Consider the following 26,592-nt stretch of genomic DNA (forward strand, 5'->3'; position numbering starts at 1 on the left):
ATTCCATCATTGGTAGATCTATAGGATTTTATTTGATATTTGATGGATAATGAGCCAGCCTAAATGGTATTTTTTTTTTTTAGAATTCGATATGGATGAATATAAATAACTTACAATTTCAAAATAATCCGGGATAGACTCAATGTCCACAATACCTGGATTTAATCAGATACAATTTGAAGGATTTTGTAGGTTCATTGATCAGGGTTTGGCAGAGGAGCTTTCTAAGTTTCCAAAAATTGAAGATACAAATCAAGAAATTGACTTTGAATTATTTTTGGAAAGATATCAATTGGTAGAACCCCTGATAAAGGAAAGAGATGCTGTGTATGAATCACTCACATATTCTTCTGAATTATATGTGTCGGCGAGACTCATTTGGAAAAACGATAGGCGTAAGTATATCCAAGAACAAACAATTTTGATAGGAAAGATCCCTCTAATGACTTCTCTGGGAGCTTTTATAGTAAATGGAATCTATAGAATTGTGATCAATCAAATATTGCAAAGTCCCGGTATTTATTACCAGTCAGAATTAAACGATAACGGAATTTCGGTCTATATTGACACATCTGAAGGAACAAAATTTTGGTTGAAGATTGCCTCAAATCTTGCTTATGTAGACAAAATTTTGGCATCGCATTGATTCTCTACCATCCAAATATGTTGGACTAAGCAAAGTGACCAAAAGTAATGCAAAATGCGATTGAGCTCTTATGTGCCTTATGTAAAAGTCTCTCGCAACTAATGTTGGCACCATAATAAACCAAAATGCTTCCAACCAAATCTATATTGCGTCCTGCCGCAACGCGCGAGCTCTCCTACTAGTTATTATTTATGATTATACTTGTGTATTATTATTTAAATAAATATAAGTGAAATTCGGTTTTGGTCCATGTAGTTTCTTAAAGTTATCAATTTTAGTCTAATGTTTATTTTAAAGATGGTACAATACTTTCATTTTACTTCCATTTCTAGTCCACCTCATTAACGCCATCCATCCAACCGTTAATACAATTGTGAGAGGCTATTTTTTATATTACTCACATACATTAGATGATCAAAACCTGAAGAGAAAATATATTTACTTAATTAATTGAACATGGAATTTCAAATCATTCTGACCCTAAACAGCCGATGCTTCAACAGTTCCATCGGTTGAATAAATTCGTCAGTATCAACAGTTCCATCGGTTGAATAAATTCGTCATTAACGGTTTACATCCAACATTAATTCACAACAAATCTTCACCACTTACAACATAACTAAGCAACCACCATAATATCTATTACAAAAGTTAGCACACTCATACTTAAAACTAGCTAGACAGAGACAAAGTGCACAAAAACAACACATCAGATGCCTCTTTTTCCATTATAAACATAAAATTTTGAAGCACATATAAACATCATAAATGCGCCTACAGCGATTCCAGCAAGAAGGTGATAAAAGTGATCGATATGCCCTTGATAACTTTATGCCCTTGATTCAAGTTATCAGATATCCAACCATCTTGTCCGTTTTCGCCTGTCGTTTTCTCAACAATTGAGATTATAAAACTGCTTAGAAAGCTACCAATTCCCAAAACACTGAGATAAAGTGCTAAACCTATACTTTTTAAATCACTCGGCATTTGGTCATAAAAGAATTCTTGCATACCCACAACTGTAAACACAGCTCTTGCCAAAAAATATTGAGGTATTAACCACCATATCTTCATCGGGACCGTCGAACTCCGATCGTCCACTAATCCATACTCACGAGCCATTTTGAGTCTTTTTGACTCAACGACCCCTGCAACAACCATTGTAAAAGTAGATAGGAAGATCCCTGTTCCAATTCTTTGAAGCATTGTTATGCCAGAAGGTATGCTTGTAACAGTTCTGGTTACAGGAACTAAAATGGTGTCATAGATGGGAATGAGGATTAAAGCCGAGAGGCCGATGAAATATTGTAGTGTGGCGGGTGGAATCTTAAAGGTTGACCCGATTGACCGGTCCATGGTGGCTCCTTGTTTGGTGAAGAATGTGGAAGTTTGAGAAATACAATTCCATACCCTAAACAACTAAACCATATTAGAATTAGTCTAAGAACCACCTTCGCTTCTTCCACATCATCAGCACTACAAAACGAGTCCATCTTCGCTAGAGGAAACCAAAGCTTTGTCTAGGAATCTGCCATATCAACACAACATTAGAAACTTATCCAACAAAATATAACGTACTATGATGAGTCGCTAGCTCTATTACCTGAATTGTTGAGATTCTTGACGAGGGATTCTTCCAGAAGCTCCCACTTCTGGAGAGATTTCTAAGAATTAAACTCTCCGACTCCGAGCTGCGGTAACAAACACGTGGCAGATTCATGCAAACGCTTTTTTTTAATGGGTTTTCTCACCAAACCGATAAGTCGTGGTTCCAAACAAGAATATTAAGAGCGCAAAACCCATGATGACACAAGGAATCCCAAATCCAAGACCCCCGGCTAAGTCTATCTTGAATGCAACTAACAACAAAGAACCCAACTATAGGCCCCGCACACAATCCAAAATACCACCAGTTGAAGAATGATCTTTTGGATTTGACTTCTTCTTGATCATCTGCATCAAACTAGTCAGCCCCAAAAGCTTGCACACAGGCTTTGTGCCCATCTTGAGCAAATGCCACAAGATATAAAGATATGAAAAGGATGATCACTTGAATCTTTGTAGAGCATGATGAGCCATCAGTGGCATGTTTACAGTTAGATGTGTTGGGTTTCAACAGTGGTTCGGAACAAAAACGATTAAACAATAAAAACCCGTTTTAACATATTAGATCTGTTTAAGTGAATATTAATCATATTAATAAATAAAACGAACCAAAAACGCAGCGGATAATAACGAGAAAAAAAACGAACCAAAAACGCAGCGGATAATAAAAAGAAAAAAAAACGAACCATCAAACCAAAACTCGAACTCGGATCCGGTTACAACTTTATACGAGTACGATAAAATAAATCTAACAACCATAGATAAAGTTAGTGTTTTATACCTCGGTTATCGAAACCGGGAAGAAACACCGAGAGCTAACGAAAAGAGCAAGATATAAACACAATCAAGAACCCACAACTATTCTGGCGGTGGACGGCGGCAGGCAGCGGTGGACGGCGGTCTGGCAAATAGCAGCGACAGAACGACAGCAGCAGTTGCTGTAGTGATATTCCAGCGGTGGCACGGTTTTCCGGCGGCGGCGGAGTTTTTGGCGGCGGCTTGGGTTTTCCGGCGGCGGAGGGTGACTGAGCAGTGGTTGCCGGCTGGTGTTGATGCAAGGGTGGCTAGGGTTTTTGGTTGGTGATGATTGTTGTGATAATAATATGTTATTATTCTATATATAGGAATGTAATTAGGGATTAAGCAAGATTAAACCCAATGGGCTTCAAGCCCAAAATCATCAAACTAAAAAGCCTAGTGCACCATATGATCTTGCTAATTTATTGTGTCAGCCCAGTTAATGATTAAGTGAGTATATTAATTTGTTACCCTCGGTGTAACTCATACCGGGTCATATTCGGGTCGGTCCGCGTTGACTTGACCTGAACCGTCCATGTATTCCAACAGTCTCCCACTTGAACGGATTTGGGTCAAGTATCAAAACACTAACAGCTAGAGGCGTTCTAGCTACACATATATGTCCTCAACCAATTATGACATTTTTAAATTCATAACCAAAATATCTTGGAATACATTATTGCAAGATAATGATCTTATAGTAATCGTTGTCATCTATCCTTTCTGTATAAAACATTATTTGAACAATGAGACACGGATCAAATCAATCTCATATAGTGTTCAATTATTGTTGTCTTCAATATAGAGTCAAAGTGGTCCAATCAAACACACAGTAAGTTTGGGTGAGGCCTCACACTTTACCAATTTAAATCAACGAGCGCACCAAGATGTCTAACTGTTACATTTTCATGTAAGAGTACATAATCCCATCTTGACTACATACAACTCCCACTGAACTCTAGAACATTCCCAATCAATGCCTTTATGGCTGGCAGTTACGCAATAGCGGTTAACATGATCAAGGAATATTCCTCGGTAAACGAAAGTTCCAATATGTATCTCAGGTCTAAGGATACTAAATGAGCATACTATTATCAAAACATCTTATGATCAAGATCCATGAAGATGATTTGATGCGAGTTACATCCAACGTCATTCATAATGAGGTCTGTGAGTTTGGAAGTCAACTCCTTGAGTCCAAAGTCAGAATAGTCTTAATTCAAAATCGCTCCCACGAATCCAACCGACTACGGATAATTTAGAATGTAATATTCACGTATTAAACATATTAAAAGAACACAGTTGTATTATTCAACGTTTGCATTTAACCATTAAATCAAAAGTGAACAGAGAAGTACAACTGATTAAACGTTCATACATCCAAATACTAAATCAAAATAAATCACTAGAAAGTCTTAGCCCGATAGCATCTCTATGCTGATCATGCTTGTCCTAGGTCATCGGCTTAGTGAGCGGGTAAGCTAGATTTTGATCTGTGTCTACTTTGCTTATCATGATGTCACCTCGTTCCAGTATATCCTGAATAAGATGGAACTTCCTTAGAATATGCTTGGTTCTGTGATGAGACCTTGGCTTGAGCAATAGCACCTGTGTTATCACAGAACACCTCGATTGGTTTGCGAATACTCGGAAGCACATCAAGATCGGTGATGAACTTCTTCATCCAAACAGCATCCTTAGCAGCATCTGATGCAGCTATATATTCGGATTCGGTGGTAGAATCCGCCACTACACTCTGCTTGGAGCTCTTCCAATAAATAGCTCATCCATTGAGAGTGAAGACGAAACTTGACTGTGAGCGAGAATCATCTCGGTCAGTCTGGAAGCTAGCATCAGTGTAACACCTTACAGTGACCTCCTCTTCCACTCCCCCAAACACCAAGAACATATCTTTGGTCCTATTCAAGTACCTTAGAATGTTCTTCACAGCAGTCCAATGGGCAATGCCAGGACTCTGTTGAAAACGACTGGTTATGCTTAAGGCATACGAGATGTCAGGTCTAGTACACAACAGAGCATACATGATGGAGCCAACCGCAGAAGCATATGAAATTGCTTGCATACGCTTAGATTCAATATCCGTTGCCGGAGATTGCGATTTGCTCAACACGGTTCCTTTAGTCATTGGACAGCTCCTTTCTTGGAGTTTTCCATTGAGAAGCGTGCCATTACTTTGTCTATGTAAGTACTTTGACTTAGCCCTATAATCTGCGTAGATCTATCTCTATGGATCTTTATTCCCAGAATATATGCAGCTTCTCCAAGATCTTTCATTGCAAGACAAGATTCCAACCAGTGCTTAACTTCCTTAAGCATAGGAATGTTGTTTCCAATTATCAGTATAACATCCACATACAAGATGAGGAATGATTTAGTGCTCCCACTAGCCTTTCTATAAACACAAGGCTCATCTTCATTTTTGATAAAACCAAACTCTTTGATTTTCTCATCAAAGTGAAGATTCCAGCTTCGAGATGCTTGCTTAAGTCCATAAATGGATTTATTCAATTTGCAAACCCTATTAGGATATTTTGGTTCGACAAAACCTTCAGGCTGAACCATATACACATCTTCAGAAAGATGTCCATTAAGAAAAGCGGTTTTGACATCAATTTGCCATATCTCATAGTCATAGTATGCAGCAATGGCAAGCAATATCCTTATTGACTTAGTCATAGCAATGGGCGAAAAGGTTTCATCATAGTCAACACCTTGAGTTTGAGTAAAACCTTTCGCGACTAGCCGTGCTTTATAGGTTTGCACATTTCCATGCATGTCGGTTTTTCTCTTGAAAATCCATTTGCTCCCTACTGCCCGACTATTGGGGGGTAGCTCAACCAAGTTCCAAACTTGGTTATCATGCATGGATTGCATGGCACCTCGCTATTTCTCGAATTCCGAATCCAAGATAGCAGATTTGTGGTTAGTAGGATCGTCGCCAGACTCGGCTACTAATAAGACTTCGGGACCATCTAGATGCCATAAGTATCTAGAATTGGGTACGGGAGTCCTAGTACTTCTGAAAACGCTCGTGTCCACGCCTGATGTATAAGCAACAACAACTTGTTGATCAGACACTCCAACTTCCTCAGCGGTTGTTTGTGGTTCTCGAATTTCTTCAAGATCGACAATGTTATCTCCAGCTCCTCGATTGAGAAATTCCTTCTCGAGGAAGTGGCCTTTCCTCTTTATAGAAATCGTATTTGTATCGGGATGAAAGAAGTAATAACCGCTTTGGTTATAGTATTCGACGAAAACAACTTTTACGCTGTGGGGATCAAGTTTGTCATCAGACTCACTTGAGACATAAGCATCACATCCCCATACTCTAAGGTAAGACAAATTGGGTTTCTTTCCCCCATGCCATATCTCATATGGGGTTTTGTGTATCTTCTTAGTTGGAACTAGATTGACAATGCGGGCGGCGGTCATAAGGGCGAAACCCCAAAAGGAGTGAGGCACGTTAGTTCTACACATCATCGATCGAACCATGTTTAGCAAAGTTCGATTTCTCCTCTCGCTCACGCCATTATGTTGGGGTGTGCTAGGTGGAGTGAGCTGTGAAACAATTCCACGCTCTTTTAGATGAGTGATGAACTATGAGCTGAGATACTCTCCACCTCGATCTGATCGAAGTATCTTAATGGCTTTACCAAGTTGTTTTTCCACTTCGTTTTGAAACTCTTTGAACTTTTCAAAAGTTTCATGCTTGTGTTTTATAAGATACACATAAGCGTATCGACTATAATCGTCGATAAAAGAAACAAAGTATATTTCATGGTTTCTAGACATGGTTATTAAAGGTCCACACACATCTATGTATGAATCCTAACAGATCTCTTGCTCGTTCATTTTTATGAGTGAAGGAGTCCTTGGCGAGTTTGCCAGATAAGCAAGACTCACAATTGTCAAAAGAGTCTGGTCCCGTGGATTCAAGAATCCATTCGGATTGGAGTCTTTTAACTATTGCCTTGCTTATGTGGCCAAGTCCGCAATGCCATATAAATGTATCATTGATGCCAGTTCTGATACGTTTTGAAAGATGATATACGTTATTATCAGTTTGAACATCAATCTCATAAATACCATTTCGAGGTTTAGCCTCAAAATAAAAGATATCATTCAAGTAAGCAGAAATAGCCATGCCATTAAGAACATACTTAAATCCTTGTTCAAACAACAACGAAACTGAAATGATGTTTCTGGTCAAGCCAGGAGCATACAAACAATTATTCAAAGGAAAAACTAGGTCAGATGGACAAGTAAAATAAAATACTCCAGTTGCCAGAACTGGCACTCTCTTCCCATCTCCAACGATGAGTTCCATGCTGCCTTTATTCAGTTTCCTCCACTTCTCAGGGTCCTGCAAGACATTAACGATGTGGTAACCATATCCGGTATCAAATACCCATGTGTTTCTAGAGACATTGAAAAGTTCAATAACGTATATGGAAATACCTCGAGAAGAGCCTTCACCATTGGCTTTTTTCATCTTAATCTCAACAAGGTAATCGGGACAATTTCGCATCCAGTGCCCCATCTTGTTGCATTTGTAGCACTGGCGCTTCTCAAAGGGCGGCGGTGGTGGTTTTGCAACTTTCTTGTTAGTGTTGGTGGCAAACTTGGCAGCAACAGTAACCTTCTTCTTGCCTTTTCCCTTAAAACCCCGATTATTTGGTTTTGGCTTCTTGACACCAGCAAATCGAATCATCAGAACTTGATTGGTCCTAGAAGGAATGTTCATCTGAGCCTTCTTGAGCATGTTATGAAGCTCCGACACTGTCTTCACCTAGCCATTCATGTTGAAATTCATTATGAATTGGTCGTAAGAGCTGGTGAGAGAGTCGAGGATGAAATCAGCTGCCATCTCATCGGGCAGGGGATAATCAAGTTTCTTGAGCTGATCGATGTACCCCTTCATCTTAAGAACATGCGCACTGGCGGGAGACCCTTCTGCCATCTTGCAACTAATGAGTTGTTTCATGGTGTCGAAACGTTCTTGACGGGCTTGTTTCGGGAACATGCCCTTGAGTTGCTCAAGCATATCATAGGCACCAAAGTCTTCCAAGCCTTTAGCAAGCTCAAAAGTCATGGTGGCTAGCATAATGTAGGAGACATCAGCCGAGTCATCCTTATGCTTCTCAAGAACTTTTCGAGCAGCGGCTGTGTTGTTTTCAGGCTCGGTTGGAACAGGTCCATCGAGAACATACAAGCGCTTTGCCATGGTGAGAACAAGTCTCAAGTTGCAGTGCCATTCGATGAAGTTGGTACCGTTCAATTTATCCTTCTCAAGGATAGTCTGAAGGGCGTAGGGTGAGTTTTCGTTTGATGACATCTGATTTATTAAGCAAAAGTAAATTTAATTAGTATTTTCGACGTTGTAACCCTATTATTAATGACCCAATAACATTAATAAAATAGGAGCATGAGAATCTGGCTTCTAGTTATTAAAGGCAGCTGTAGCACACAACATTAATAAAATAGAGCACAACTCTCAGTTATGAGGCCTATAGAGACAACGATTGTCTGTATAGATACGTTTAGCCTCATCTTTGCCCACTGTAAGTCTCCAGACAGCTGTAGCACGTAACCGGAGAGTAAAGTAATAGTTGTCCTAGTACAGTGACGTGTGAAAGGGTCGGATGTGCCAACAAAACGCTTTCACCTTGATGAGATAGGCTAGAAAACAAGTGCGGTGCTCTAGCTCCAAACACTCGAAATTTCGCAGTATGCCTCAAGTGTGACTTGTAGTAGGCTTGGCATAAACTATTGGTTGTATATTGGGATTAATTTTAGAATAACCAAATAGAGTAAAACTCAAATTTTACTGTATTTATTATCGGGACAAATTGATGAACCCTTTCATCTCTCAAGACACTTAGTTTTAAATAACTTATTATTAATAAGTTTGTCGGGATACGGCTAACCAATTTTAAGTTAATAGAAAAATTATTAAGTTATTAGTGTTGGAAATCAAAAAAGTTTTAAATTTGCAAAACATAATTGGTCAATTTAAATTGTTTATTTTAAATTTATTTGGTATTAGGTCGGTGATATTATAATCCTATTATAAACAATCCAAGCAACCACAATTGCAAATAATAATATGTAAATCCTTATGGCCAAAAAGGTGATCGGTCTCGCTAGAGCCAATTAGGGAGACCGATCGGGTCAAGGGGGTCACAACACAAAACAACCACAAGGATGGACTTCTTCGTGCATCCCGTCAATCATCTTGTCCGAACTCCCACTAACTCCAAGAAATCCTTGAGCTCGTCCTCGGTTATCTTCGCGTCTTGTTTATTACAAATTTATAATACTAACATAATTTGCCCTATTAAAAATTTGAACCATCCAAATGGCCAAAAGAAAACCGAATAATAAAATAATAACCGTTTACAATTTTGAACCATCCACATGGTCAAATAAAAAGCTCAACAACCAAACACAACCAAACAAACATAGGTCGGGGCCGGATTTACATATTCAAAATAAATAATATTCGGGTCGTTTTGACTTGGTCAAATAAAATAAACAAAACTTTGACCGAATCCAAAATTACCCGAAAATAAATCTAGATCAATAAACTTTAAACGATTTAAAGTTATGTAGATCCGGTTTAAACGAACCGGGATCGACTCGTACGTTGTAACCGCGGCTCTGATACCACTGTTGGGTTTCAACGGTGGTTCGGAACAAAAACGGTTAAACAATAAAAACACGTTTTAACGTATTAGATCCGTTTAAGTAAATATTAATCATATTAATATATAAAACGAACCAAAAACGCAGCGGATAATAATGAGAAAAAAAACGAACCATCAAACCAAAACCCGAACTCGGATCCGGTTACAAGTTTATACGAGTACGATAAAATAAATCTAACAACCATAGATAAAGTTAGTGTTTTATACCTCGGTTATCGAAACCGGGAAGAAACACCGAGAGCTAACGAAAAGAGCTAGATATAGACACAATCAAGAACCCACAACTATTCCGGCAGCTGTCGGCGGCAGGCGGCGGCGGACTGGTGTTGATGGAAGGGTGGCTGAGCAGTGGTGGCTGGCTGGTGTTGATGGAAGGGTGGCTAGGGTTTTTGGTTGGTGATGATTGTTGTGATAATAATAAGTTATTATTCTATATATAGAAATGTAATTAGGGTTTAAGCAAGATTAAGCCCAATGGGCTTCAAGCCCAAATTAACTAAACTAAAAAGCCTAGTCCACCATATGATCTTGCTAATTTATTGTGTCGGCCCAGTTAATATTTAAGTGAGCGTATTGATTCGTTACCCTCGGTGTAACTCATACCGGGTCATATTCGGGTCGGTTCGCGTTGACTTGACTCGAACCGACCATATATTCCAACAAGATGGAATCAAAGTTGAAAAAGCCAGACATGCAAGTGCCTGTTTCAATACAAATATTTCTTATATTCTTTTATATCGAAATATGCTAAAAATTATGAAGACTCATTTTTATAATTCAGTACAGCGAACATATATTTGGTAAAATGTTTTAATTATTAGTTATTATGTTTTGTGAAGGTTTGGAAAGTTGGTGTGCAGATGTAAACATTTGAAAAGTATATGTTATCACTGTTAGTTAGCTGTTTATACAGATCTAGTCTTAAGATCAACTTCTATTTCTGATCTTAAGTGTTCTTTGTATGTTCATATGTATTGTTCTCCATCATTTTGATGAGAGAAATGTTGAATATGTATAATCAATTTGGGGTTTAATAAAATTGATTTGGGTATTTCGTTTGTAAATCCTTGGTTGCTGACAAAATAAAAGGCAAACGGGCAACAGACCAGAATATAGAGCAGAATTTGTTGGTGTCGTCGTTGTGATCCATGCCAATGTTACGATCGCTGTCTAAAAAAAAAAAACTTTAACTTGATCACCCAGAATATTATCTTTCAGCTAATGCATGCTCATACTCCACTTGCTCACTTAACACCATTAGTGTCACTATCATTTTAAACGTGTCAAACTGCATTTAATCTACAAATGGGATTGCGGGCCTCTTCTCTTAACTAAATTTAAGACATCTTACAAGTGTTCGATGTATAAAAGAGGCTTTAGACGGTGTGGTACTGCAAAGTAGGTAAATTATATATCATAGGTTCGGTTTTGTGTATATATATTACTAGACGGGTGCCCGCGCGATGCTGCGGGAAACCAAAATCCTAGTAATCATGTAACAATTACGGATGTTCAAAGTTCGTTTGAAATCTTGAAATCGTTTAAACCAATCACCACTTTTGATTAGCTGGTTTCTAAATGTTCAAACCATAGAAAACGGTTCGGTTTACGGTTTATACCAAAAACAGGCCATATAAAACCGGACCGGACTGTAAACTTATTATTGGAAAACGGTTCGGTTTACGGTTGATACCAAAAACAAGCCATATAAAACCGGACCGGACTGTAAACTTATTATTGAAACTCAATGCGTGAAACCAAACCATTAGTAACGATTCAGTTTAAATTTTCGACGCTTTAGTTTTCGTTTTCAATGAAAAAAAATCAAACCAACGGTTTAGTTCACTATTTAACTTGGAAACCGTTAAAACTGAATTGTGAACGCCTATATGTAACATGTTAATTTTTTAATTGAAAAAAACTATAGCAATACCATACCCAAATTAAAGACAATAAAATTCTCGTTTTTATGGTGTAATTTTTAAAAAAATGTATTAACGTATGAAAAAGTTACGGCCGTTGGAAAATTGTTGGTGGGAAGTTGGTTACAATTAAAATAAAAAAGAATACATAGTTAATTTTTTAAATTTACAAAAGTTGAGTAAAGATGATGGGGCAATGTTGTAACTTTTTTCATGTATATTTTCTAATGGACAAGTTTGTCCCTATCTTACATGTTATAAAAGGTGTACCTTAATCTTTATAAGGTGTGAATTACTTAAAATATAGGTGTCTTAATTTGCCCATGTTTCATGCATTATATATAGTATAGATTATATAGATATTCCGTTATCCATCTTCATCTCAATTATTAAACTGTAAAGTGTTTATCTATTTCTATTCTTCCTTCCAATCTCCTGAGACTAGGTTCATTATTCACGTATCTAAATTTTATATATGTATTTTGATTTGTACTACGTACGGGCATAAACTTAAAAACTCATTTTGATTTAAAAATTAGAAACTTAACAACTCATTTTGATTTAAAAGTATAAAGGTTGCTGGCGATCTGCATATTTCATCATCGATGACGTTAATTAGAATTAAACTTAACTTAATCTTTCTTTTGTTTTTAACATGTTCGATATATATATATATATATATATATATATATATTATATATATATGCATGCATGCATGCAGGTGTTGAAGTGGCGGAGAGGTTTGCATATTATGGAGTGAGTTCAAATCTGATCACCTACTTGACCGGACCCTTGGGGCAATCCACGGCAACAGCGGCTGAGAACGTCAACGTCTGGTCCGGAACGGCCTCGCTTCTACCACTCGTCGGGGCTTTCATCGCCGACGCTTTTCTCGGTCGATACCTCACTGTCATCATTGCTTCTCTGCTCTATATTCTGGTTCGCATTTTTACAACACTGCTTATAACAGATGGTTAAAAATGCAAAATACCTTATAGTGTTTTTGTTTTTTTAATATTTTACAAAACAAATTATCAACTGCAGGCACTTGCAATGCTGGCCTTTTCAACTTTGATTCCATCCGACTGTGTAAACGCTATCTATGACTCGCCATGCTCTCCAAAGATTCAAGTTATTATCTTTTTCATATCTTTATATCTCATGGCATCTGCTCAAGGTGGACACTAGCCCTGTGTGCAGGCTTTTGGGGCTGACCAGTTTGATTCAGACGATTCTCAAGAACTCAAATCTAAAAGCTCATTCTTCAACTGGTGGTATTTTGGATTGTGTGCAGGGCCTATGGTTGGGATCTTCGTACTGAGTTACATTCAAGATAACCTTAGTTGGGGTCTTGGATTTGGGATTCCTTGTGTTATCATGGGTTTTGCCCTCGTAGTATTCTTGTTTGGTACCACGACTTATCGGTTTCGCGAAAAAACTGAAGAAATGAACGTGTTTGCACGAATCAGCCGAGTGTTTGTTACAGCTGCTCGGAATCGGACATTAGCAATATCTGTAGAAGAGGAAGCATCTGGAAGAATGCATCATCAAGATTCTCAAGATTTCAGGTAATGGGTCAAAAGTGAAAAGTTCTTTTGACCAGTGGAAACAGATTAACTGTGAAAAAGAATAAAAAACATTCGGGTCCAACGGGTGTTCGGGCCAACCGCGAATATGTGTGTTGTTTTCGGACATGTTTGACACAATTTTCGGGTTCTGGTCGTGTTCAGGTTCGTTCCTCTGCAACTTCGACCCGTTTAACATACATACTTTCCTGCAAACTCGGCCTGGTTAACACCCATACTTTCGGCCCGTTCAAGTCCTATGGTCAGTTTCTTGTTACTTGTTCGGTTTACATATTATTAATTTTACTTTTCGACCTGTTAACTATAAAAATATATAACCCAAATCTGCACATTCTTTGGATAATTCTATTATGACATTTAGTTAGTAAATAAATTATTTATATTCATTTATTGTATTGATTTTGGAAATTGCTTTAAATAAATATAAGTACAAAAACTTACGTAATGTTCAACTCGTGTTTAGTGTTTAGGTCGAATTGAGGTGGACAAACAGTGGGTAACGGGTACAAAGTGTACAGCTTTAGTTTTCTTTTACCAAAAAGTTAAAAAAAATTATAAATAATTCGCCATCTGTGTTAACCAAACTTTTATAACACAACCATAATTAGCCATCAGGGCGACTTTCGGCCCATTCAAGTCCTTGACCAGTTTCTTTTACTCTTGTGACCTGTTTATCAACCCAAACTGACCTTTTCATATTATGTAGCATGGAATAAGTTTAAATGTTTTGTTGATAAAGGGTTAATGGCAGATTTCTTAACAAAGCTTTGGTTTCCCCTAGTGAGTCAAATGGGCCCGGTTGTAGCATTGATGAGGTGGTAGAAGCGAAGGCGGTTCTTAGACTAATTCCAATATGGGTTAGTTGTCTAGGGTATGGAATTGTATTTGCTCAAACTTCCACATTCTTCACCAAACAAGGAGCCACCATGGACCGGTCAATCGGGTCAACTTTTGAGATTCCACCAGCCACACTACAATCTTTCATCGGCCTCTCGGTTATTATTCTCATTCCCATATACGACACCATTCTAGTCCCTCTTACTCGTGCAATTACAAATATAACCTCTGGCATAACAATGCTTCAAAGAATTGGAACCGGGATCTTTATATCTACTGTTTCAATGATTGTTGCAGCTATTGTTGAAACAAGAAGACTCAACATCGCTCGTGAGTATGGATTACTGGATGATCCGTCCCGATGAAGATATGGTGGTTATTACCTCAATGTCTGTTGGCGGGAGCTGGTGATGTGTTTACAATTGTGGGTATGCAAGAATTCTATTATGACCAAATGCCGAGTGATTTGAAGAGTATAGGTTTAGCACTTTACCTCAGTGTTTTGGGAATTGGTAGCTTTCTGAGCAGTTTTATAATCTCGATTATTGAGAAAACGACTAGTGGAGACGCTCAAGATGGTTGGATCTCAGATAACTTGAATCAAGGGCATATAGATTATTTTTACTACCTTCTTGCTGGAGTCAGTGCAGGGTCATTTGTGATGTTTCTATATGTTGCAAAATCTTATGTTTATAATGGATTAAGGGGCATGTAGCTGACCAAAAGGTCTTGTATGATAGTTACCGAGTTATGTTATAAGTCATGAATATATGTTGTCGATTGATGTTCAAAGATACTGCAGGATGTCAACGTAGTAATGGTTGCTTAAATTACTAGATGTACCTTGTTTTTACTAGTGGATTTTAATCAAAACACATGTAAGGTTGAAGATTAGCCTTCTGATGTTTGCTAATGATGAAATTATGAAGATATGTTCATGTGTGAAGGGGTATGCACCCGCCTTAACATCGAGCGGGGCGGGTCAACCCATAAGATATAGACAAGAGGCTTGAAATCAGGATGTCACGAAGACACAAAGCCAAAACCTATGCGCGTGGCGCATATCACATATGCTCACGCATCACATATGCTCACGCATCACAAATGCTCACGCATCACATATGCTCACGCATATCACATCTGCGCGTGGCGCATATCACATATGCTCACGCATATCACATGCTCACGCATATCACATCTGCGCATAAAACATCTGCGCGTGAGAATAAAGAGAAGACCTTGCGCATCCCCGGGATAGGCGCATAAAGGACAACACAACAAATGAGACAATAGTCTAATCCAAATAAGGATAAGGACAACCATGATTGTACTCATCAGACAACCTTCCAGAAGGTATCTTTTAAGGAATAAAGAATGTGCTGATGTTGACAGCTGCCAATGAAGGGTGGACAACTCAGCAAAACCCATGTGCCACCACGTGATGGCACATGGGTCAGGTAAAATACCTTGGTCAGAGAATAATCAACGAAAAAGCACCAGGTGTCCTAAGTACACGTGGCGCGAAGCAATAGGAGGAGGCCAAAAAGGCCCTAATTGGGTCTGAGCCCAATCATTGGAAACCCTAATACTATAAATACCACACCACCTCCACAGTTGGGGTCAAGGCAAGAAATATATTCTGAATCCTTTACTCATTTTCACATTCTTATCTTCTCCTGCAATATCTTATTCTCACACCGGAGGGTTACCCCAAAGAGGACCCCTCTGTCCCTTTCTAAGGGGTAAGCTCACGGTGCTGTTCGTTTTGTAGGTGGAAGAACCCGTATCTCGGAAAACCATCGGTGATATAGCATACTCGTACCCGAGGAACGTTGATCGTATACAAGTAAGTTGATACACGTTTCTTCATTGGCGCCATCACCTGTTACAACGGCAACAAAACCACTATTTCATCAATTTTCTCTCTGAAAATCTTCACCATGGTTTCCGGTGTTCAAAACAACGATCAAGTTCTGGAGGATAATGAGCTTGAGGATGTTAATGAGGGACATCAGGTTCTGAGGGCGCCGCGTGACACTGCGCGCACCACCAGTAACCAAACCTTCAACACAACACCTCATGATCAAACTGAAACTCCCCCAGACGATCTCACGTTCCAAAATCTGACTGGTACAAAACAAAAAGGACCAATGGGCCCGGAAGTTGAAACCAATGACCCTAAAGAATAGCTCATAAACGAACAACGGCGTCTAATGGACAAATACAATGAGTTGGTAAAACACAAAAAGTTAGCCGATTTAACACAAAGGCTCGCATTTGATAAACAAACCATTCAGGAAACAGCAAAAAAGACGCGCGCGCTGGAAGACGGTCATTCTGTTCACACCGAACAAGCTGATATTAGTGATGAGGAAGAGGTGCACAGCATGAAGAAGATGCGAGATACTCATACAGGAGGTTCACAGCTTCGCGCACACATGCACATAGCACCTGGAGCCAAAGCTGATATGGATTTATACACACCATACAACCCACAAGCGAAAGCGCAAGTGGACGTAACCACACCATATAGGCCAGCCATCTTGGTAAAACATTCAAAATTCACTGAGCGCATTGCGAAGGCTCCCATTCAACACAAAACCAAGATGCCAAGTGGTTTAGGCAAGTACGATGGTACAACAGATCCAGATGATTTCTTACAAGGTTTTTATAACACTGGAAACTTAGAAAGCTGGACGATGCCAACATGGTGTCACATGTTTGCTCGCTGCCTCACGGGTGCAGCGCGTGTCTGGTTCGAAAGCTTGCCGACAGGACAAATCGATGGGTTCGAAGAGCTATTGGAAAAGTTCCAGGCTCACTTTATACAGCAGCGCAGACACACGCGCGACCCCGATGACATCATGCACTGCGTACGCAGAAATGATGAAACCATTGAAGACTACATAACTCGTTTCAATCAGGAATCTCTTGCAATTGGAGGCATCATTGAACAACTCTTGCACGTGGCCTTTATACAAGGTGCGCGCAGTGATCAACTCCGCTGAGCTCTCGTGAGCAGAGAAGGCATGCCAACCACTTGGGCTAAGCTTATGGAAGCATCGCGAGTCTTCGCGCGAAATGAAAAACAAATTGCCCAAGACAGAGCAAGAGATAAAGGGCATCGAACAGAAGCACCACGCAAAAATGAAAGGAGGGGCAAACAAAACTCCGTATGGTCCAGGTTGGAACAAAACAATTATTCTCCCGAAGAAAAGCAAGCGCAACAAAGTTCACCTCCACCCCAAAAAGACATTCTTAATCGCGGAGAAGGTGACAAGAAGGAAGGTGGCAGAGAGCCTAACAGACCTCTACCAAGAATATGGACTCCCCTCACCAAAACGCCTTCGCAAGTGTTAAGAATAGAGAATGTCAAGTTTAAAAGCCACAGGCCATTACTCCATAAGGGACCACCGAACAGTGGCAAATATTGTGAATTTCACAAATCCACAGGGCACAACACCGATGCATGCCATCATTTGAAGGATGCAATCGAAAAGGATGTGAAATCAGGCAAATTGACTCACCTGGTAAAAAATCCAAGACCAGAGAATGAACAACCAGACTGAGCCTCAGCCAATAAAAAATTCAAAAGAATCTGTGTAGCTAAAGGAAGAAAGCAAGGGCAAAGATCGAGGAAGAGAAGCGCGCAAATCCAAGGGGATTTCTTATATTCTTTTATATCGAAGCGCAAATCCAAGCGCGTTGACTTGACTCGAACCGACCATATATTCCAACAAGATGGAATCAAAGTTGAAAAAGCCAGACATGCAAGTGCCTGTTTCAATACAAATATTTCTTATATTCTTTTATATCGAAATATGCTAAAAATTATGAAGACTCATTTTTATAATTCAGTACAGCGAACATATATTTGGTAAAATGTTTTAATTATTAGTTGTTATGTTTTGTGAAGGTTTGGAAAGTTGGTGTGCAGATGTAAACATTAGAAAAGTATATGTTATCACTGTTAGTTAGCTGTTTATACAGATCTAGTCTTAAGATCAACTTCTATTTCTGATCTTAAGTGTTCTTTGTATGTTCGTATGTATTGTTCTCCATCATTTTGATGAGAGAAATGTTGAATATGTATAATCAATTTGGGGTTTAATAAAATTGATTTGGGTATTTCGTTTGTAAATCCTTGGTTGCTGACAAAATAAAAGGCAAACGGGCAACAGACCAGAATATAGAGCAGAATTTGTTGGTGTCGTCGTCGTGATCCATGCCAATGTTACGATCGCTGTCTAAAAAAAAAACTTTAACTTGATCACCCAGAATATTATCTTTCAGCTACTGCATGCTCATACTCCACTTGCTCACTTAACACCATTAGTGTCACTATCATTTTAAACGTGTCAAACTGCATTTAATCTACAAATGGGATTGCGGGCCTCTTCTCTTAACTAAATTTAAGACATCTTACAAGTGTTCGATGTATAAAAGAGGCTTTAGACGGTGTGGTACTGCAAAGTAGGTAAATTATATATCATACGTTCGGTTTTGTGTATATATATTACTAGACGGGTGCCCGCGCGATGCTGCGGGAAACCAAAATCCTAGTAATCATGTAACAATTACGGATGTTCAAAGTTCGTTTGAAATCTTGAAATCGTTTAAACCAATCACCACTTTTGATTAGCTGGTTTCTGAATGTTCAAACCATAGAAAACGGTTCGGTTTACGGTTTATACCAAAAACATGCCATATAAAACCGGACCGGACTGTAAACTTATTATTGGAAAACGGTTCGGTTTACGGTTGATACCAAAAACAGGCCATATAAAACCGGACCGGACTGTAAACTTATTATTGAAACTCAATGCGTGAAACCAAACCATTAGTAACGATTCAGTTTAACTTTCGACGCTTTAGTTTTCGTTTTCAATGAAAAAAATCAAACCAACGGTTTAGTTCACTATTTAACTTAGAAACCGTTAAAACTGAATTGTGAACGCCTATATGTAACATGTTAATTTTTTAATTGAAAAAAACTATAGCAATACCATACCCAAATTAAAGACATTAAAATGCTCGTTTTTATGGTGTAATTTTTAAAAAAATGTATTAACGTATGAAAAAGTTACGGCCGTTGGAAAATTGTTGGTGGGAAGTTAGTTACAATTAAAATAAAAAAGAATACATAGTTAAGATGAAGGTTCAAAGTTGTATTACTTTTTTAAATTTACAAAAGTTGAGTAAAGATGATGGGGCAATGTTGTAACTTTTTTCATGTATATTTTCTAATGGACAAGTTTGTCCCTATCTTACATGTTATAAAAGATGTACCTTAATCGTTATAAGGTGTGAATTACTTAAAATATAGGTGTCTTAATTTGCCCATGTTTCATGCATTATATATAGTATAGATTATATAGATTTTCCGTTATCCATCTTCATCTCAATTATTAAACCTTAAAGTGTTTATCTATTTCTATTCTTCCTTCCAATCTCCTGAGACTAGGTTCATTATTCACGTATCTAAATTTTATATATGTATTTTGATTTGTACTACGTACGGGCATAAACTTAAAAACTCATTTTGATTTAAAAATTAGAAACTTAACAACTCATTTTGATTTAAAAGTATAAAGGCTGCTGGCGATCTGCATATTTCATCATCGGTGACGTTAATTAGAATTAAACTTACCTTAATCTTTCTTTTGTTTTTAACATGTTCGATATACGTTAATTAGAATTAAACTTACCAATCATTGGAAACCCTAATACTATAAATACCACACCACCTCCACAGTTGGGGTTAAGGCAAGAAATATATTCTGAATCCTTTACTCATTTTCACATTCTTATCTTCTCCTGCAATATCTTATTCTCACACCGGAGGGTTACCCCAAAGAGGACCCATCTGTCCCTTTCTGAGGGGTAAGCTCACGGTGCTGTTCGTTTGTAGGTGGAAGAACCCGTATCTCGGAAAACCATCGGTGATATAGCATACTCGTACCCGAGGAACGTTGATCGTATACAAGTAAGTCGATACACGTTTCTTCATTGGCGCCATCACCTGTTACAACGGCAACAAAACCACTATTTCATCAATTTTCTCTCTGAAAATCTTCACCATGGTTTCCGGTGTTCAAAACAACGATCAAGTTCTGGAGGATAATGAGCTTGAGGATGTTAATGAGGGACATCAGGTTCTGAGGGCGCCGCGTGACACTGCGCACACCACCAGTAACCATCCCTTCAACACAACACCTCATGATCAAACTGAAACTCCCCTAGACGATCTCACGTTCCAAAATCTGACTGGTACAAAACAAAAAGGACCAATGGGCTCGGAAGTTGAAACCAATGACCCTAAAGAATGGCTCATAAACGAACAACGGCGTCTAATGGAAAAATACAATGAGTTGGTAAAACACAAAAAGTTAGCCGATTTAACACAAAGGCTCGCATTTGATAAACAAACCATTCAGGGAACAGCAAAAAAGACGCGCGCGCTGGAAGACGGTCATTCTGTTCACACCGAACAAGCTGATATTAGTGATGAGGAAGAGGTGCACAGCATGAAGAAGATGCGAGATACTCATACAGGAGGTTCACAGCTTCGCGCACACATGCACATAGCACCTGGAGCCAAAGCTGATATGGATTTATACACACCATACAACCCACAAGCGAAAGCGCAAGTGGACGTAACCACACCATATAGGCCAGCCATCTTGGTAAAACATTCAAAATTCACTGAGCGCATTGCGAAGGCTCCCATTCAACACAAAACCAAGATGCCAAGTGGTTTAGGCAAGTACGATGGTACAACAGATCCAGATGATTTCTTACAAGGTTTTTATAACACTGGAAACTTAGAAAGCTGGACGATGCCAACATGGTGTCACATGTTTGCTCGCTGCCTCACGGGTGCAGCGCGTGTCTGGTTCGAAAGCTTGCCGACAGGACAAATCGATGGGTTCGAAGAGCTATTGGAAAAGTTCCAGGCTCACTTTATACAGCAGCGCAGACACACGCGCGACCCCGATGACATCATGCACTGCGTACGCAGAAATGATGAAACCATTGAAGACTACATAACTCGTTTCAATCAGGAATCTCTTATACAAGGTGCGCGCAGTGATCAACTTCGCTGAGCTCTCGTGAGCAGAGAAGGCATGCCAACCACTTGGGCTAAGCTTATGGAAGCATCGCGAGTCTTCGCGCGAAATGAAAAACAAATTGCCCAAGACAGAGCAAGAGATAAAGGGCATCGAACAGAAGCACCACGCAAAAATGAAAGGAGGGGCAAACAAAACTCCGTATGGTCCAGGTTGGAACAAACCAATTATTCTCCCGAAGAAAAGCAAGCGCAACAAAGTTCACCTCCACCCCAAAAAGACATTCTTAATCGCGGAGAAGGTGACAAGAAGGAAGGTGGCAGAGAGCCTAACAGACCTCTACCAAGAATATAGACTCCCCTCACCAAAACGCCTTCGCAAGTGTTAAGCACAGAGAATGTCCAGTTTAAAAGCCCCAGGCCATTACTCCATAAGGGACCACCGAACAGTGGCAAATATTGTGAATTTCACAAATCCACATGGCACAACACCGATGCATGCCATCATTTGAAGGATGCAATCGAAAAGGATGTGAAATCAGGCAAATTGGCTCACCTGGTAAAAAATCCAAGACCAGAGAATGAACAACCAGACGGAGCCTCAGCCAGTAAAAAATTCAAAAGAATCTGTGTAGCTGAAGGAAGAAAACAAGGGCAAAGATCGAGGAAGAGAAGCGCGCAAATCCAAGGGGATTGGGGCGAGCAACAAGTAATCTTTCCAAGAATCAGAGGAGGCCCGTCTATCAGCAGTCCTCTAGTCATCACTGCACACATCGCTCATTATGAGGTGTCAAGAGTCCTGGTGGACACCGGTAGTGAGTCAGACATCATGTATGAGCAATGTTTCAGGAAGTTGGATCCAGAAGACCAAGCAAGGCTCGAAGTTGTGAGTGCACCAATCTCGGGTGTCTCAAACGAAATTATTCACCCCCTAGGTCAGATACAATTCGAACTAACTATGGGGGATGAGAAGCACAAGCGAGCTAAAATTGTCAACTTCCTGGTCTTGCCCACCACTTCATGCCATAGTATGATCTTGGGTAGAGGAACGATTGCCCAATTCAACGCCATACCATCACCAGCGCATGGCGCGTTGGGGTTCCCAACACCAACAGGAGTAACATTTGTGTATCGAGATCATTTATGCGCAGTAACAAGTATACCTCGAGAAGGGAGAATGAAGCTTCCAGTGGTAAGCAACGCGCCAGAGGAATGGATTCTCAACCCAAAATTCCCAGAACAGACAATCACAATCGGAGCTACGATATCAGATGACACAAGAATGAGATGACACAAGAATGAGAATGAAAAGATTGCTCACAACGTATATGTCAGTCTTCGCGTGGCAACATTCTGATATGACTGGGGTTCCGCGAGACCTGGCGCAGCACTCTCTCAACACATTCAAGTCTGTAGAGCCAATTGCTCAAAAGAAAGGAGTCATGGGAGACGAGAAGGCAAAGGCCATGAATGAGCAAGTAGAAGATCTACTGCGCGCGAATATCATTCGCCCAATACGATACCAAACATGGGTAGCCAATCCTGTGATGGTAAGGAAGAGCAATGGGTCATGGAGAATGTGTATTGATTTCAAGGACCTCAACAAGGCGTGTCCAAAAGATTGTTACCCCCTCCCAAACATTGACATGAAAGTGGACTCTGTGGTGCCATTTAAGCTCAAATGTTTCCTGGATGCCTATAAGGGCTATCACCAAATTCAAATGGCACCACAGGATGAAGACAAGACTGCTTTCAGAACTGACAAGGGTGTTTTCTGTTACACAAAAATGCCCTTTGGTTTGAAGAATGCAGGAGCCACTTACCAAAGACTCATGGACGCAATTTTCAACGAGCAGATTGGAAAAAACTTAGAAGTCTACGTGGATGATTTGGTGATTAAAAGCAGGGAGGAAAAACAAATGCTCAAAGACATCGAAGAAACCCTTCGGCGCCTAAAGGAAGTAAACATGAAGCTCAACCCGAGCAAATGCACATTCGGCGTGGAAGAAGGGAAATTTCTGGTCACCAAGGATGGTTTCAAGGTGAACCCAGAAAAGGTGGAGGCTATCCTCGGCATGCCCTCACCATCCACCATGAAGGAAGTTCAAAAGTTGAATGGTATATTGGTATCAATTAACAGGTTTCTAGCAAACCATGCAAGCAAATCTACCCCATTCATTAACACATTGAGAAATTGCTTAAAGAAAAGCCAATTCAAGTGGACGCCTGAGGCCGAGCAAGCTTTCACTGAAACTCAAGTATGCTGCAAGATATGCTGGTAAATTGTATAGCCTTACAACCGATGTACATATAAGCAACTACCTTCTGTTCGTTGTATATACGAATGCCTCTGGAAACTTTATGGTTTTTTCAAAGATCCATTTCGTCTTCGTACATTTTATTAACGTGCTTACCATAATTTTGACAAATTGTGTTCTTGAAAAAACTTTCTGGTATGATCTTCCCAAGTCTCTCTCAGCACATATAAATTTTGTTACCAAGTCTATTTATAAATTGTTCTCAACTAAAACTTTTGAGTGTTCATCGGTTCGAAGAATTTGGTTTATTCGGTTTAAAGGTTTTTCCAAATAGTTTCAAACCGGATTCGAATTCGGTTCGGTTTTCAGTTTCGACAAAAGATTAACCATTATTTGTTATTGTATTGGGTTGGCACTTGGCACTTAGCTTATGGTAACACAGCAATACTTCTCTCCTTACTCTCTCACTATAAGACATAATGTTGAAAATGAGTTTTCAATCATAACGTGGTTTTGGTGGGCCTTTTGGAATCATAAGGATAATGGCCAATTTATCTAAGAATGTTCTAATTATCTATATATGGGGACAGTCAATTATGCATGCAACACTTTCATGAAGTAGTTTAGACTGCAACAGGGACATTGACATGGATGGCAACCACATTACCGGCTGCGAGTCTCCACTGCTCAACAACTTTGTCCACGGCGTTGTTGACTACAAAGGTCACCCAGTCCTCAGATCCAAATCCGGTTGTTGGTGATCTGCATGTTTCGTCATTGGTAACGTTAGGCATCTAAAACATCCACTCACATTAGTATAAGCTTTTCATTTTCGACGTTTTATATAGGTGTGGAAGTGGCAGAGAGAATTGCAAGTCAGTTAAAATTTGATCACAGGCAGCAGCGGCTGAGAACGTTAATGCATGGGCCGGAACAGCGTCGCTTCTTCCCCTAGTCAGAGCTTTCATCGCCGACGCGTTTCTCGGTCGATACCTAACCATCATAATTGCTTCTTTGCTTTATATTCTGGTTTGCATCCTTCCTTCTTCATTTTGAAATTTGAAAGATCACCTGATTAAACAAATAGGATTAAGGCATGTTAGCGATTAATATATTAGTTATAATGTATTAGTTAGGGTTTAATATAATTAATAACTAGGAAGAAATCCTTTTACTAGGATTTCTTTCTAACTATCCTTATTGCAACAGAATATGTTATGTTAAGTCAAACAAAGTAAACTGTGAAGTCAAAGAGAGAAGTTAAACTGGTTTAGGAAAGTTTAAGTTGTTTCTGTCAGCTTTTGAACTTGAAGGGTCATTTGTGTAAATGCGATTAGTTAGTTTGTTAGCCATTTGAAGGTTAGTTATAAGTTGTAGTTAGGGCTATTAACTGTTAGTTCTTTTCTTCTTCTTTCTCGTGAATAACATTATTTAAAGTAATTTGGTTGTTGAATTCATTCGTTGTTGCCAATTTGATTTATTGCTCTTAGGTATTAACGATTCATTTTTGCTTATTCTTAAAAATATCTTATAGTGTTTTTATTATTTCACAAAATAAATTATGAACAGGCACTTGCATTGTTGGCTTTTTCAACACTGATTCAATCCGACTGTGTTAACGCCATTGATGACTCATCATGCTCTCCAAATATTCAAGTTATTATGTTTTTCATATTTTTATATCTTGTGACATTTGCTCAAAGCCCTGTGTGAAAGGCTTTTGGGGCTGACCAGTTTGATTTAGACGATCAGGAAGAACTCAAATCTAAAAGCTCGTTCTTCAACCGGTGGTATTTTGGATTGTGTGCAGGGCCTACGGTTGGGATCTTCATACTAAGTTACACTCAAGATAACCTTAGTTGGGGTCTTGGATTTGGGATTCCTTGTGTTATCGTGGGTTTTGCCCTCTTAGTATTCTTGTTTGGAACCATGACTTACCGGTTTTGTGAGAACACCCAAGAAAAAAACGTGTTTGCAAGAATCGACCGCATAGCAGCTCAGAATCGCAAGGTTACATCTTTAACAATATCTGAAAAAGAGGAAGCTAATGGAATAATCCCTCATCAAGTCAGGTAATATATATATTCTTAATTTCTAATTATGTAGTATGCTATAACTTTTTAATACTCTGTTTGTATTGGGTTTATGACATATTTGTTAATAAAGCTTTGGTTTCCTCTAATGGGTGGGGTCAAATGTAATGGACCTGTTTATAGTGTTGATGAGGTGGAAGAAGCAAAGAAGGTGCTTAGACTAATTCCAATATGGCTCAGCTGTTCAGGGTATGGAATAGTTCTTGCTCAAACTTCCACATTATTAACCAAACAAGGAGTCACCATGGACCGGTCAATCGGGTCAACCTTTGAAATTCCACCCGCCACACTACAATCTTTCATCGGCCTCTCGATTATCATCCCCGTCCCCATCTATTAAACCATTTTAGTCCCTCTTACACGAGACGTTGCAAACATACCCTCTGCCATAACAATGCTTCAAATAATTGGAACCGGGATCTTTATATCTATTGTTTCAATGGTGGTTGCAGCCATTGTTGAAACAAAAAGACTCAAAATTGCTCGTGAGTACGAATTATTAGATGATCCAAATGCAATGATCCCGATGAAGATTTGGTGGTTATTACCCCAGTGTTTGTTAATAGAAGTTGACACCATGTTTACATTGGTGGGCATGCAAGAACTCTTTTATGACCAAATTAATTCCAAGTGATATGAAGAGTATAGGTTTAGCACTTTACCTCAGTATTGTTGGAATTGGTAACTTTTTGAGTAGTTTTATAATCTCAATCGTTGTTAAAACGACTAGTGGTAATGGTCAAGATGGTTGGACCTCAGATAACTTGAATCAAGGGCATATTGATTACTTTTATTACCTTCTTGCTGGAATTAGTGCAAGGGCATTTGTGATGTTTGTATACGCCACGAAATCTTAAGTTTATAACAGAGAAAGAAGCATGTGATATGATGATGTTGTTTGTTTTCCTCTGGTCTAAGTATGGGTGTGCTAACATTTGTGACACTTCATATGATAGTTGACTACTAATGTTGTAAGTAGTGTGAATTTGTTGTTAATTCATAGAGGCAGTATTCGTCATTGGATGTAACTGTTGTTATGGTTGCTTAAAT

General features: G+C 39.1%; 2 pseudogenes across 1 annotated transcript; one reads left to right on the forward strand and one right to left on the reverse strand.

Moving 5' to 3' along the window:
* Positions 1 to 1,215: 1,215 nt before the first annotated feature.
* Positions 1,216 to 2,650, reverse strand: LOC143579775 (protein NRT1/ PTR FAMILY 5.10 pseudogene; annotated as a pseudogene).
* Positions 2,651 to 12,410: 9,760 nt separating this feature from the next.
* On the forward strand, positions 12,411 to 26,426 carry LOC143579776 (uncharacterized; annotated as a pseudogene). Its single transcript, XR_013143519.1, has 7 exons — positions 12,411 to 12,638; positions 12,744 to 13,267; positions 14,037 to 14,818; positions 24,147 to 24,229; positions 24,298 to 24,478; positions 25,019 to 25,521; positions 25,602 to 26,426. The product of XR_013143519.1 is annotated as an uncharacterized LOC143579776 (transcript).
* Positions 26,427 to 26,592: the final 166 nt, after the last annotated feature.

This window comes from Bidens hawaiensis, unplaced genomic scaffold (genome assembly GCF_021521415.1).
Source record: "Bidens hawaiensis isolate Kalapana, Puna unplaced genomic scaffold, B.hawaiensis_p1.1 tig00029948_1, whole genome shotgun sequence".
In the NCBI taxonomy this organism is placed as follows: domain Eukaryota; kingdom Viridiplantae; phylum Streptophyta; class Magnoliopsida; order Asterales; family Asteraceae; genus Bidens; species Bidens hawaiensis.